Genomic DNA, 16,744 nt, shown 5'->3' on the forward strand with positions numbered 1-16,744 from the left:
AAAAAAAAAAGTTAAAAACCAAAAAAAGAAGAAAAAAAACCGGCAGAAATTAAAGCAGCTTTTCATAAAGTGCAATCATTTGTAGAAGACGCCCCCCAAAAAGGCTCACACAGGAACATTGTGAAAAGTACGTAGGCAGAAGCAATCTTCCTTGGATAGTTACGTTGTAGTACGTACGTATATTTTTTAAAGTGTACGTACGTACATATTACATAAAAAAAAAAGGCAGAAATTAAAGCCGCTTTTCATAAAGTGCAATCATTTGTAGAAGACACCCCCCGAAAAGGCTCACACAGGAACATTGTGAAAAGTAGGCAGAAGCAATCTTCCTTGGATAGTTACGTATGTACGTAGCCTCACTCGAAAGGTAAGCTTCCACATTTTACGTTACAGTAATAATATTTCTTGTACACTAATATACACTTTATTTACAGGTTTTGCATTTTTAGTCTTAATTTAGGTATTGAATGGTCCAAATTGTTGTAGTATTTCATTGTTTATAGGTCAATTTAGCTTTATTATGAAATTTAATGGGGTGTTTTTGGAGGGCTTGGAACGGATTAGCCATTTTACATGTAAAATGTGGTCCAAGATACGAAAACCTCATGATACGAAGGGCGCCTCGGAACGGATTAATTTCGTATCTCGAGGTACTACTGTATATATATTACATTTTTCTATTCTGGTACGAATACATAACTGAAAGGAATCCAGGTGAAACTTTTCTTTTTGCATAAAATGAAATAACATATATCATGCATCAATAGATATGGATATATAAAAATTTGTAATATAAAAGCAAATATAAAATAAATGCAGAATACTCACTCGTAATCCTGACTCTTCGTACTATTCTTGTTTTCTCCCTCCTCCATTGAAGAGTCTTACATTTTTTTCCTCTCGACAAGACGAGGTACAGGTGGAGGAGAGAGACGCGCGCCCTTACTGCTGATCCATTTGCCCTCCGCTGTCGGTTCCTCAGGCACACTCCAATAAAAGACCGCATTGTGGTATTTGTGGTCACACTCCCCGAACCTGCAAAGAGCTATTTTGCAGGTGCAACAGAAGAACCGGGTGTCTCTCCTGCCATTCATATGGCACACCTGGCACCTTTTCTGCTTGCACCCTTGTAGGAGCTCCAGTGTGTGATCCCCTGGCTGCAGCCGAGACACAGGGTCCGCTATCCGACAAGAAGTCGTCTGGGCAGGGGCGGAGGCAGCAGCGGTAGGAGCTGGACAACCGAAGTTGGCCCTCCTAATATCTGCCCTTTCCTCTAGGGGCAGATCTGCAGCTCTGGGCAGGGGAGCAGTGATGGAAGGCCACTCATCTGGATTAAAGTGGATGAGGGTATTCCTGGCTACCTCGAGGAACTGGATGTGGGACAACCTCCGGAGATCGGGATTGTAGCACCCACAGTACAGGATGCTGGCATTTTGGAGGGCCAACTGAAGAATGTATTTGAGGAGCATCTGTGTCCACCTCCTGGTTCTCCTGTCGAAGGGATAATACTGGATGAGTTGATCAAAGAGATCAACTCCTCCCATGTGCCTATTGTAGTGCCCAATGAAGGTAGGGCGCTCGGCACGAAACTCCTCATACACAACTCGGTCCTGTCGATTTGTCTTCTTCCGCTGTACGACCTCCTCTTGGACGGGTTCATGGCTCGTCGTAATCATGGGGACGAGGACCCCCTTTCAACAGATGACAAAGACAGCTCCCTTCCGCCACCACTCTGTCTCTCCTCTTGCCAGATGTTGCGGATGGCTAGCGAACCTCTTGAGGACATTCGGGGCACCACACACCAACCGAAGGGTACCACTGACGTGCACACCTGCTTCATACAGTTCCTTGGCCAGGGATACCGAGTTATAATAATTATCTATAAACAGGTGGTATCCCTGGTTACGGAAACGATCCACAAGACTGAACACAGTGTCACGCAGCGTGGAGAAGACCCCGGGATACACCGAGAAGTCCACGACGTATCCAGTGTTGGTACTCGGTAATAAAAAAAAAAGTTTTACTCCATATTTCTTCGGCTTCTTGGGGTTATACACTTTAATGCTAAGACGTCCTTTGTAAGGCATCATCCCCTCATCCAAAGAAAGGTTCTTTCCAGGAACCACGAGAATTTTGCACCGTTCACGAATGTACTCCAACACTGGTCGGGCTAAGATGAGGCGATCGGGGTTATTCCGGGGTATGGCCCTTTGGTTGAAGGCGTCGAAATACCTGTCCAAAGCCAGGAAACTATCTCGGGGCATAACGCCGGGCACATTGGGGGTACTTAAAAAAATTCCGCCTACAATATTGCCTGATGTCGGCAGCAGGCATCATACAAAAAAAAATGTGGAGCCCCAAAAAATGCGCCATGTCGGTGAGGTTGCAGCCCCGCCAGCAATACGACAATGTCGTCCGTAGTTCATCACGGCAGTACCGAGCGTAGTCCGCCATCTCTGCTACCAGGTACTCCAGCAATTCCCGCGTAAGGAACAGCCGAATGAACCCCAGAGCAGTGAGAGGAACAGGTACGGTGAGCCCAGGTGCTGCCGTGAATGGGTGCATGTTAGGTGGGGTGGGGTCCTCCGACCACCCTTCATCGCTCTCGGACGACCGACCTTCACCTTGGCTGGCGCGATGGTTTTACACACACCCCTCACTGGCCCATCTCCCTCACTTAGGCCCTCGCTTTCTGTATCGTCATCGGCGACAAAACTAGATGACCCTATATCCTCCTCCTCCTCAGATTCCCCCTCATAAGCACTAAAACCACTAAATTCGAGCTCACTTTCGGGATGTGAGCCTTGAACAGACATTGGGGGCATATATTCATCACTAACCGATCGAGCTCTGATAAGTAATCATCAATGTTCTTTGGTTGGAGGCCTCCCAAATGCCTACGAATGCCCCTAAGGACACCCCAATGCTTCCTAGGGGTTACTAAAGGCACATGAGACACACGTTGTGGTCCTAGAACACTTTCATCCACACGAGGCCGCACTGAACGGCGTTGAGGTGCGAGGTCATCTTGGGTGCTTGGTCCCTCGCCAGCATCCAAGTCCAAAATATGTCTCACACGATCCCTCCCGACGGGTAAAACGCGCCTTTCGTGCTCCATACGTTGTTGAGACATCTCTATGTACGTCCTGTACCACCACAAATATTCAAACTCGCACGTTCGGCAAAACACGATTGCGGCAAAAGATCACTCTCGGACGATGCATCGCTGATGTGAGAAGGAGGCATTTCGCGCATGTGCACCTGGGTCACGCTTGTAAACAAAACAACAGCTTGATCCGTGAACTCCCGGCATCCCCCAAGGCGCGTGATTCAAAAGTTTTTGCCTGGTAGGCCTATAAGAATTTAAAAAAAAAAAAATCTATATCGACGTATGATACATCCAATCGGCACCCAACAGACAATTTATATCGACGTATAGTACGTCCAATCGGCGTTAAAGGGTTAAGTGGTACTCTCTTTACTTTTGCTATAAATGACAGTAACTCAGTTACCACAAGGAGTCCAAAATAATCTTTTATGTAAATGACTTTACAATATATTATTCATCAAGTAACCTTCGTCATATCCAACGAATACTTAATTCAGTGATACAGAAAATATATTCATGGACTGCATCAGTTGGATTTAAACTGTCTGTTGAAAAAACACATGCAATAATGTTCTATAAGAATAGTAAATGGAAACAAAATCAGGACATTACCCTCAATGTGGGCAACAATCAGATTCATTTTCAAGACGCTATAAAGTTTCTGGGACTAGTTTTTGATACTCATCTTAACTGGAAGACACATATTTTTCATGTTAAATCAAAATGTAACAGTGCTCTGAATTTGATGATGAAACTATCCCACACCACCTAGGGAGCAAAGCGGTCAACTTTGTTGATGATGTATAAAGCACTGGTTTTATCTAGAATTGATTATGGGAATCCAGTCTATGGATCAGCATCACATTACGCTTTAAGATTTTTAGACCCAATACATACTCGCGGTCTAAGGATATGTAGTGGAGCCTTTAAATCCTCTCCAAACTTGTCAGTACTATGTGAAAGTGGAGAACCTCCTCTCTCTCTACATCGTGATTTAGTGACAATGCGCAGTGCCTTAAATATTCTATCTACTGATTCTCCAACAAAAAAGCTGTTTGATACGCATGATATATTTATTAATAATCATGTAACACCTTTTCCAGTTAGAGCTAATAGGCTCTTAGAAGTAACAAACATCAGAATACTTCTTCCAAATCATTGTAACTTTCCACCACCTTGGATTATGGAAAAGATAAAAGTACGTATGTACCCACCTAACATATTTACTAAAAAGCAGTAATTTGACTTCTTATCAGTATAAACAGTATGCTTTAGAACATATTCACCAAAAGGGTCCTCATTTTCCTATATATACTGATGGTTCCAAATCATCCATAGGAGTGGGATGTGCAGCTGTCTCCCCCAACTTCACCAGACAGTTCTCTTTACCTAATGAAGCATCAGTGTTTACAGCTGAATTAGTAGGAATTTTAATGGCAATTAACATTATAAAAGCTATTGAAAATAACCTCACTATGAAATTCGTAATTTTTTCCGAATCTAAAAGTGCCATAGAAGCCCTCAAAGGCTATTCACATAAAAATAATTTGGTGTTACAAATAGAACACATTATTAGTAGATGTTATTATCAGGGATTAGATATTGAAATATGCTGGGTCCCTGCCCATGTTGGAATTGTTGGCAATGAAAAAGCAGATATAGCTGATAAATCTGCAGTCCATTGTCCAGTTTTTAATATTAAACTACCAGTAAGTGATTTTATTACAGAATATAAAACATTTTATTAATGCCCAATGGCAGTCTAAGTGGAACAGTGTATCGAATGAAAATAAATTAAAACAAATCAAGCCTTGTGTATCCCTTTGGAATTCATCCATCCAAAGGGACAAACGTGTAGAAGTAGTCTTAACAAGACTAAGAATTGGCCACACTAGACTGACCCATGGATTATTTATGTGCACCCCACATGAAGAAGCACCTGTATGTAATTTTTGCAGTGCTTCTTTGAGCATCAAGCACATTTTTAGCGAATGTCGAGGCTACATGAGAGAGAGGACTTTATGTTTTAGTAATAAGACAATGATTGATTTTTATGGAGATTCAGACTTTCTCTGCTTCAGAAATTTAAAAATTTTTTAAGAATTACTGGTCTTTTTAATAAAATATGATTTTATTTGTTCATTTGTATTTTGGTTTTTTGTTTTTCAGAGTTATATATAGAGTATTTATGAATTTTTATATTAGAAAGTTTATGAATTTTTATATGTAGAAAGTTTATACATTTTTATATATAAGGTATTTATGAATTTTTATATACAGAGTATTTATGAATTTTTCTATCATTTAGAATACATTATATATATATATATACACATATATATATATATATGTGTGTGTGTGTGTGTGTATGTGTACATGTGTATGTATGTATATATATATATATATATATATATATATATATATATATATATATATATATATATATATATATAATATATATATATATATTATTATATATATATATATATATACGTGTGTATGTGTATATATGTATATATATTTGTGTGTATATGTATGCATATGTATATGTAGGTATGTGTGATGTATGTGTGTGTGTGTAGTATATATAAATATATATATATATATATATATATATATATATATATATATATATATATATATTTTTTTTATGAACTAATTTACTATAATTTTTTTTAATTTTAGGCCAGCCCTGTAAGAGTCGAGATCGACTCATTGGGCTGGAGGTCTGCCTCCTATCCCTTCAACCTCCTCGGGCTACACCGGGAGGAGCGAGGCGATCAGGAGTGACCATAAGGAATGCGCTTCTCACGGTCCCACCACGAGGGCCTACGAGCCTGGCACGGTCTTGGGACCGACCAATCGTACGCCCAAGTGGTTGGAGGAGACCAAGAGGGATGTGCTGTGGTTCCTCATGTGGAAGGAGGAGGATCTCGGGAAGTGTTCTCCCTTGATGGATTTGACAGTCCATCTCCTCAGGATGTGATCACTCCCGAGATCCAGAGGTCGTTTGCAGAGGTCATGCGCTGATTCGTCAGCACAAAGACCTCAGGGAAGGATTGGTGCTCCCTCCCTCCGAGCCTCCATCGAGGCTGGAGTCGTTCTGGGGGCCTAAGAAGGAACCCAGGACGACAGTGGGTCTGCCCCGATCTGCCTTGGCTAATGGTGTGCTAGTTCTTGTGGCATAATGAGCTGCCGTGAGACGGAGAGACCCCCCCGCCCCCCCAGCCAGCCGGAGATTGTGCCCTGGTGTGGAGGGCCGTAAGTGTGGGGCCTTTAGATCACTCAAGAAAGTTAATCCTCTTGAATTGTGTACTCGGTGCCGAGGGCAAGATTGCTCTCAGACCGACACTTGTACCATGTGTGTGCCTTGGTCGGAGGAGCAGTGGGGTCGCTATGAGGGGAGGAAGGAAGCGAGTAAACTGGCCAAGGTGTCATCGGAAAGCTCTCCAGCGACACTGTTGGTTACGGACACATCTTTCCTCCCTCCAAGTCAGCTCCTGTGTATGGCTCCTTCTCCTTTGGGGTACGTGTTGCGTTCCGCCTCTTCACTCGACCTGTTGAGTGCAGAGGAGGGGGCGCGGCACCCCAACTTGCTGTTGTACTTGGGGTCTTCAGTTTGCTCGGGGTGGGAGCTTGTTTCCCACCTCCCCCCCCCCTCCCCCCCGGGGCAAGCAGGAAACCCTCCCCCACTAACCTGACCTTTGCCTCCTCAGGTGTGACTGCTGCCGTGGGTGGAGACCTCGAGCAGGTCTGGCACTCGCTGGGACTTACAGGCACGCCGAGTATTCAGGGGCTGCTGTATCACCTGGCTGCACAGGGTGCCGGTCCGGTGACGCATGGCCCGGTGACGTCAACGCCTGGGTATGCCGCTCCTCCCCACCTCGTCTACACCCAGCACATGGCGATGGTGACCCCTACAGCTACTGTCCAGGCCTTGCTGTCGTTTGTGCCTCGGGAGGAGCCAACCTCATATCCTGGTTTCGCCGCCCTCGCCCCAGCCCCTGACTTTCAGTGCCCAAAAAGTTCTCCGCTTGACCTGCCTCCAGTTCCAGTCGTCGCTGTTTCGGTTCCAGATCCTGCCGTCTCCGCTCCTACCCGTGGTGTTGCTGCTCCCACCGCAGGTCCCTCCGGACAGGTGCAGCTGGGCCGTGTTGCTTCGTCAACTGCCCCAGCTCCGTCCTGGATGGAGGACCTGACGATAGTCCTGAGGAAGCTGACAAAGAAGAAGAGGAAGGTGTCATCGTCGTCTTCGTTGTCGTCTGCAGCGCCTCTTCTCCTTCGTCTTCCAAGGCCCGACAACCATTCCTGTTCCCTCAGGAATGGGGCTCGTCTCTCCTTCCGCAAGGAAGAAGATGGGAACCGGAGGGGTACTGGCTACCACTGGTACCTCTTCTCCTGGTGCCAGAGGCGCTGCCTCAGCATCGGGAACCGTCTCGGCCGCTCGTTCGCAAATGGTACTGAGTCTACAGTCATTCGCAGGTGACCGTGCAGCCAGGGTCCTGACCGCTGAGCTTGCTCACCAGCAGGACCAGGCACGGAGCGGAAGACTGGTGGCAGTCGCTCAGGCGACTCCCGCCAGACTGGCGATCGCTCTCGTAGTGATCACCCGGTCCCCAGGGTTGACGCGACAGACTCACTGGACCGTACGCGGGCTGAGGCAAGGAAGAGGTCCCCTGGTCACCAGGCCCAGTCTCGGCTGGGCCAGGTACCGCGACGCGTCGTGAGGACAGTGCACGCTCCCACCGTGTCAGTGGACTCTATCGGTCTCCCAGCCGTCATTCCCAGTGGGACCGGACGGATCGGTTGACAGGTAGCAGCTCTCCTGGCACTCAGGACTGTCACTACTGTTCTCAGTCCCGCGGCTCTCCCCAGGGAGACCGCGGGACTAGATCTGCAGCCTGATTGTCACTGCGGGTTGGCGATCGCCTGCAGCCCCCCCAGTCCACTGGCTCTGCTGGTAGGCAGGGGGGGAGCGTTAGGTCTGCCTCTCCTATCCCTTCAACCTCCTAGGGCTACACTGGGAGGAGCGAGGCGATCAGGAGTGACCGTGAGGAGTGCACTTCTCAGGGTCCCACCACAAGGGCCTACAAACCTGGCACGGTCTTGGGACTGACCAGATCGTACGTCCAAGTGGTTGGAGGAGACCAAGAGGGATCTGCTGTGGTTCTTCATGTGGAAGGAGGAGGATCTCGGGAATTGTTCTCCCTGGATGGATTTGACGGTCCATCTCCTCAGGACGCAATCATTCTCGAGATCCAGAGGTCGTTTGCAGAGATCATTGCGCTGATTTGTCAGCACAATGACCTCGGGGAAGGATCGGTGCTCCCTCCCTCCGAGCCTCCATCGAGGCTGGAGTCGTTCTGGGGGCCTAGGAAGGAACCCAGGACGACAGTGGGTCTGCCCTGATCTGCCTTGGCTAATGGTGTGCTGGGCCAGGTGAACTCTCCTGTCTCCGAACAGGAGGGATCGCTTAGGTCTGGCAGATTGACCAAGCTGCTTCCCCCTCCTCTACCATGACAGAGGCAGTTCTGGTGCCATCGGAGGACCCGCTGCCGCCCAAGCAGGTTAACCCGGAGCTAGCTAGGCTAACTCTGGGGGTGTCTCTTCAACACCTGCTGGCCGAGAACCTCTGGTTCTCACAGCAAGAGGCACAGGCCTTGGAAGCAAACTGCCATGGCAGCATTCCAAGCAGTCTCCTGGCTGGACCTGTGGTCCATCACAGTGTCCAGAGTCGCAGCCTCCTCGGGAAACATCACTCCCGAAGGGGACGTGGCTTTCGGGAGACTGTGTCAGTCTGGAGGTAGGGCTATTTCCTACCTGGCCCACCAGATGGCCAACCTGTGGGCCAACTTGGTTCTGAGATGTCAGGATGCAGTCCTCGCTCAAGTGACCAGGTCGGCAGGGCGTGAGGCAGCTTTGGGTCTGAAGAATGGATCGGTGCTGCCTCTTCTATCTTCCCTAGAGAGATGGTGGACGCTGCGGTGGAACAGCGGCGCACTGAGGACAGTGACCGCCTAGTACACCAAGCAGTCTTGAAGGGGTCTGGGCAGCCTCGAGCCTCTGCGGCCAAGGCGTCTTCCTTGGTGAGGCTGAGAGGAACAGCCTTCGAATTCTGTTTTAAGGAGTGATCGTCAGCCCTCCTCCCAGTCGTCCTTCTCCCGAGGAGGATCTGATAAGAAGTCAAAGAAGGGGAAACGCTAGGGACAGCATTCCCCTTCACCTGCTGCCGGAAGTGGGGGGGTGCCTGGCGAGCCATTGGGCAACTTGGCAGTGCTACGGAGCCGAGACCTGGATAGTGGATGTCCTTCGGAAGGGATATCAACTACCCTTCAAGTCGCGGCCACCCCTCACTTCACACCCAATCCATCTGCATACATACGTTCCCGGTTCTGCCAGGGACGTGGCGCTTCGGCAGGAGGTAGAAGTCATGCTTAGCAAACGGGTTGTGGAGATCGTACGGGATCAGTTGCTGGGCTTCTACAGCCGACTTTTTCCTGGTGGAGAAGTCATCGGGGGGCTGGCGCCCGGCGATAGATCTCTCCCTTGAACCAATTCATTAGCCAGACTCGGTTCACGATGGAAACGGCACGCTCTGTGCTAGATTCCATCAGGGAGAATAACTTCATGCTTTCAGTGGACCTGAAGGATGCGTATTCCAGATACCCATCCATCAGTCCTCGAGGAAGTACCTCTGCTTCATCCTTGATGGGATGGTGTACCAATTCAGGGCACTTTGCTTCGGTCTCTCAACTGCCCCACAGGTGTTCACGCTATTGTTCACGCTGGTGTCGGCTTGGGCCCATTCGGTAGGGATACGTCTTCTGAGGTATCTCGACGATTGGCTAGTCCTGGCGAGCTCCCGCTCGCAGTTGCTACAGGACAGGATTGACTCCTCAAATTCTGCCGCAACCTGGGGATCGTGGTGAACTTTGAGAAGTCAGATCTCGAGCCCAAGCAGAGGATGGAGTACCTGGGCATGCTGATCGACTCGGTAGCAGGGCGAGTCTTCCCCGCAGACTCGCGGATCAGCAGGTTCAGGGAGGCAGCTGGACAGTTCCTGTCTCGACAGGAGCAGCCAGCTCAGCAATGGCAGGTCATGATCGGTCACCTGTCATCTCTGGTCACCTGTCATCTCTCGAGAAGTTAGTCCCGGGCGTCTTCACCTGTGGTCTCTTCAATGGAGGCTAAAGGAGGATTGGGGCGCACACCTGGAGGAGTTGCTGGCTGCAGGTGTGTGGGACCATCACGACTAGCACCTTCACATCAACGTCCTTGAGCTCAAGGCAGTTTTCCTCACTCTCCAAGAGTTCTGGGAATGGCTAATGGAACACTCAGTGGTGCTGATGAGCGACAACACCATGGTAGTGGCATACATCAACTAACAGGGGGCCTAGTGTCCCTCCCATTGCACCAGTTGACGATGCAGGTGCACGAGTGGGCCATAGCCCACTTGGTAGAGCTGTCAGCCAGATACATTCCAGGCAAAAGGAACGTAGTGGCAGACAAGCTCAGCCGTCAGAATCAGGTGAACGGGACCGAATGGTCTCTTCACCCAGAAGTGGCGGAAAGGCTCTTCGACCTGTGCGGGCATCCAGTCGTAGATCTGTTCGCCACCTGGCATAACAGGAAACTTGAGGTTTTCTTCTCAGTTGTGCCGGACCCATGGGCAGCTGCACAGGACGCACTTCAACACCCGTGGGACAACCTCTTCGTCTACGCCTTTCCCCTGTTCTGTCTGATTTGCAAGGTGATCAGCAGGGTGCTGGTCACCAGCAATCTTTGGATGATTCTGGTGGCACAGCCATTTGGTATCCGGACCTGCTGGCTCTTCTTGCTTAGGCACCGAGAGAGATTTCCCCCTGGCACAACCTCCTGTGCCAACCACACGTGGAACGGTACCAGTGAGTGGTTCGGCCCGTGTCTTCACAGCTGGCTGTTATCCACCATCTCTTGCGAGCGAGAGGCTTTTCTTAAAAGCAGCAACAGAGGTAGCAGGGCACCTAAGACAGTCCTCTGCAGCAGTATACCAGGGGAAGTGGTCCGTCTTCTGTGGTTGGTGTCGTGGATGAGGTCTTTCTCCACTCGGAGCCACTCTTCAGCAGGTAACAGATTTCCTCGTTTTCCTTCGCTGAGAGAAGCTCCTCTCTGTCTCCGCAGTTAGAGGCTACAGAGCCGCTCTGGCCCAAGTCATTAAATTGCGGGGAGTGGACATATCCACCTCCATTGAAATCTCCCTCCTGAGAAAGAGCTTCGAGAGGTCTTACCCTCCCAGGGAACTCAGGGTGGGACGTGACTCTCGTCCTTAGGAGTTTGACTCGCAGACCCTTCAAGCCACTCTGGGAGTCGTCAGACAGGGATCTGACCCTCAAGACCGTCTTTCTGCTGGCCCTGGCATTGGCGAAGAGAGTAGGGGAACTTCATGGTCTTTCCTTTGATGTTAAACACTTGAGAGGATGGGAATTGGTGACGCTCGATTTCGTCCTGGACTTTGTAGCGAAGACTCAGTACCCTTTGGTCCCTGACGAGCGGTTCAAGTCATTCACGATCCCCTCCCTGAAGGACTTCACGGACAACGATGCGGATGAGATGCTGCTTTGTCCTGTGAGGGCGCTACGGCGCTATCTGAAGAGAACTCGTCACCTCAGGCCTGAGTGTCGACGCCTCTTTGTTAGCACTGGGGTTACCAAGAAGGAAGTGTCCAAGAACACTTTATTTCTGTCTTCGTGAGGTAATCAGGAAGGCGTGCTCTTCAGACGAGTGACGACACCAGTACCCTTGTCCAAGAGCCCACGAAGTCAGAGGTATTGGTCCAACCCTTGCGTTCCGCAAGAACTCTGTGGTACAGGTGCTGAAGGCAGGGGTTTTGGGCCAACCAGACCACTTTTACCTCCTTCTACCTTCAGGATATCACCCACAGGTCCTTGGACACTTTTTCCTCGGGACCCATGGTGGTTGCTCAACAAGTTGTGTAGCTTACCCAGCTCCCTTGCTTGACAAGGTAGCATCTCATCCTTGTGAGACTGCATGAATGGATGAGTGAATGAGATTGTGACTGGCTTCTCTTCCTCCTCTTTTCTTACCTCTCCCTGCGGGCAGAGGGTGGCGGTCGTTACTACGCTGGGCAGGATGCCGATGCAGGTAAGCTACGCGACTGAGCCTCGTTCCATCCCTTTCATGAGGAATAGAAGCGTTTATCCGCCACTCCCCTAATAAGGGGGTTAGTGGACGCCAACAAGAGACAAACCCAAGACTTTATATTGGCTCTTGCGTAGGAACTAGTTCTTGCTTGCTATTCATAAGAGGTATGCTTCCCTCCCTCTTTTGAATTTGGTCCAGAGGTCTGACCACTGATCCCACAGTGCACACCCCAATCAGTTGGACAGAGGCTAGGATCCCTCCCTCTGCTCTTACGACCAGGTAGGGAACCAAGGTCGGACGAACACCAGTCTGTTCATAAGACTCAGATTCCACCCACCAATAAGTGAGTCTTCCATATGTAAGGACTTGAGGGTTTGTATTACGTGTCGGAACAAATCACAATTTGTAGTAAATTGTATTTTTATACATTCAACTTCCCTGGCAGATATATACTTAGCTATAGACTCCGTCGTCCATAGCTAAGTATATATCTGCCAGGTAAGTATGTATAAAACTTTATTGTATCATGACAATATCATTTTTCCTAAGTATACAAACCTGAGGTCCTTTACACATAGTCCCATCTCATGCCACCCCTCACTCTGCTCCTGGGCCTAAAGCTAAGTGTATGTTTACCCTCCAGTCGGGCGGGACTCCGGACCATCGGACAAGCAGTTAACTACTGAACTACCATGTTTGAAAGTTTACGACCGGTCCAGCTGCCACTGTAATTATATTCCATATGTTAAGAACCTCAGGTTTGTATAGTTAGGAGAAATACAATTTACTACAAATTGTGATTTTTCGGTAGATCTAGGTATTTCTTTTGAAATTACAGTTTCCTTTAGTATTTGGGTTACTTATTAAGAATTTCCTGTTATTTTTGGGGGTCGACTGTAATTAACTCCCAAGGGCTAGTACTTAACACGGCAAAATGCATTGGATGCCCCATTACCAAGTGGCGTTTGTATTTGTGGGATTGTTCCTTGCAGTCCATGCAGAGTTATTCCTTAGTATTACCCCTATGTCTATCGAACAATGACAGCAGACTTTGGGAAATTGGGTTTTTGGGTGGGGGAGAACAAACAAACAAACAAAGCAGCCATGTTTGTGTTTTGGTAGAGGCCGAGTAATATGCAAACCCTCAGGGAGCCACATGTTCCATGGAAGGGAGCGGCTGAGGGGAGGTGGTGCACTCGGGGTGGTGGGTATAGAAGGCACGAGTTGGTAAAGAGGCAGGTTGGTTGTTGGGTAGAGAGTACTGGCCGTAAATAACAGTTAATCACTAAAGACTACTTCTGCATCAAAAGCACTAAAACTGTAATAATCAATTTCCAATGTAAAAGTAGGCACGAAGGTATCGCTTAAAATTACCACCTAGGTTGGTTACACACTTAAGTTCTATGATTGGTGCACTGTAATAGGGACGGGGTTGGTACAATGTTGTCACCAAAGCTGTGAAGAGCAACTTTCTGTTAATTTTGTCCAAGGTAACACTTTATCACGAACCAAATACGCATTTACAAAATACACAAAATTCGATGACACTAGTACAACCCCAAAAAATTATAGAACACCATAATCACCAAGAATGAAGTTTGAGCAATAACAGTAAATCACAAAAGCACTTACCTTCAACAGTGGATGTGCGAGTCTTCATTTCGTTGGCTCATGGATGCAAACACGCTATGTTCTCGATGAAAAATCCTTAATGACGGTTTAATTCAATCTTTTGATATAATTACTGCGATAATATCAGCTGAAATAATGTTAATTAACAGACCTATAATCACATTTAACCGGGAAAGTGCGGGTACTTTAAGAATGAAAAGATGGTGATGATGACCAGACCGGAACTCGTAGTTTGACTGACATAAAAAGCGCAATTAGTTTCGCTGTACTGGGTGGGTAATCAGGACTGTGATTGGTCAAAAGATTGGTTGGTGGGGTGAATGACAAACGTGTGAGATTTTGCACTAGTCTGGCAATCTAACACGTACTTGAGGAGAGAAAAAAAAAAAAAAATAAATAATGTGCAATACTTAGTGAACACCTGAAAACAGGTTCTTCTAATATGGACATGAAAGTTTTTTATGAAACCAAAGAAATTGCATTTTAAAGGAAATACCAGTCCAGACCAATGTTATGGGAAGGTCACCTATTTTGTATATTTTCATGCATACAAACATATATAAACATACATATAGTACACACATACACATATATATGTATATATATATATACACACACATATATACATATATATATATATACACACACACACACATATATATATATATATATATATATATATATATATATATATATATATATATATATATTATATATATATATATATATATATATATATATATATATATATATATATATACATACATACATACATATACATACATACAGTACATACTATACATATATAATATTATATACTATACATACTACACACATACATACATACATACATACATACATACATACATACTATATATATATATATATATATATATATATATATATATACATATACATATGTATGTATATATATACGAGGTCCATTCAAAAAGTATCCGACCTTGGTTCATAAAAGGACAAATAATTCACCAATCAGCAAATTAGTTTTGTGGGAGTTGACAGCACTCTTACTGCGCATGCGTGTAAATTTTAAAAGCTCTAGTGTGTGGCGGTACCCGCCTGTGAGGGCTAGAGTGCAGACGTCCAGCACAAGCTCGTCGGATTATCGTCCTTACACAACATGTCGGAGCGCATCGAGCAGCGCTACTGCATTAAGTTTTGCTACAAGCTTGGTGATACACAAGTACAAACTATCCAGAAGATTCAGCAAGCCTTTGGTGATGAAGCCATGGGAATAACACAGATAAAGGAGTGGTGTAATTGCTTCAAGCAAGGACAAATCTCAGTTGAGAGCAAGCCACGGTCAGGCAGGCCATCCACCAGCAGAAACGAAGAATTCGTTGAAAATGTTCGTCGAATAGTGGAGGACGACCGTTGTATAACCATCAACGAAATTACTGAAGAAGTAGGAATAAGCACAGGATCAGTTCATACAATTTTAACGGAAGATTTGGCCATGCGACGAGTGTCTGCTAAATTCGTTCCCAAGTTGCTTGTGGAACAGCAGAAACAACTCCGCCTGGAAATTGCACAAGACCTGCTTGACTGTGCTAACAGTGACTCTGACTTCATGAAGACTATCATCACTGGTGATGAGACATGGGTGAACTCTCCAGACATGGCACCTTGTGACTTCTGGCTGTTCCCTAAACTGAAAGGGAAGCTTTTTGAGTCGAGAGAGGAAATTATAAGAAAAACAACAGCAGAGCTTTACAGCATCCCAATGTCAACATTCCAGAGATGTTACCAGCAGTGGCAGCACCGGTGGGAAAAGTGTTTGCACTCCCAAGGGGAGTACTTTGAAGGTGATTTAATAAATAAATTTCAAATGTGCAATTTTTTTTTCTTTATGGACCAAGGTCGGATACTTTGAATGGCCCTGGTATATATATATATATATATATACATACACATATGTATGTATATATATACATATAGTGGACCCCCCATATTCGCGTTCCCCGGATTCGCGGACTCACACATTCACGGACTCACACATTCGCGGATTTCTCGGGAATGTTTCCCCGCATTATTCGTGAAAAATTCGTGCATACACGGTATTTTTCTATGAGAAATATCCACAAATTCCTGGTTTTTTTTTTTTATCAATTTCATCATAAAATGCACTTTTTATTATAAAACTATTAAAAGAAACCAAGTATGAAAATTTTTAGTGGTTTTCCTTCAGTTTTTACTAACAAAATAGGCTGATTTTAGCCTTTTTATAGGGGTTCCAAACATTCGTGGATTCTAACTATTCAGGGGGGGGGCGGTCTGGTACGCATCCCGCGCGAATACGGGGGACCACTATATATATATATATGTATGTATGTATGTATGTATGTGTGATGGGTTCGGCTTATTACGATGTTCTGAGGTTACAAACGCTTGTCATTTATATCTATCAGAAATTATTTCCAGGTTTACGACACGCTCCAGGGTTACACAGCCTACAACGCTTATCTGGCAGAAGAAATATGAATCCAAAATACATAATAATCAATATTAGAAGGTTTTTTGGATGAAAAATGCAATAAGAATGCAGTTTACTTAGTTTTTCATGCACCCAAAGCATTAAAAGTAAGATTTTCTTGGGATTTTTAACGATATTCCGGCTTCCAACAATTTTCGGCTTACAACGAATCTCAAGAACGAAACCCCTATTGTAACCTTGGGACTCCCTGTGTATATATATATATATATATATATATATATATATATATATATATATACATATCATATATACATATATACATACAACTACCATCCGACTTACACCTGCTCGACATACGACCACTCGGAGGACAGTTACTTCAGACAGTTGACCACTGAGTTACTTGG

The sequence above is a fragment of the Macrobrachium nipponense genome, chromosome 13 (assembly GCF_015104395.2).
Source record: "Macrobrachium nipponense isolate FS-2020 chromosome 13, ASM1510439v2, whole genome shotgun sequence".
NCBI classification, from domain to species: domain Eukaryota; kingdom Metazoa; phylum Arthropoda; class Malacostraca; order Decapoda; family Palaemonidae; genus Macrobrachium; species Macrobrachium nipponense.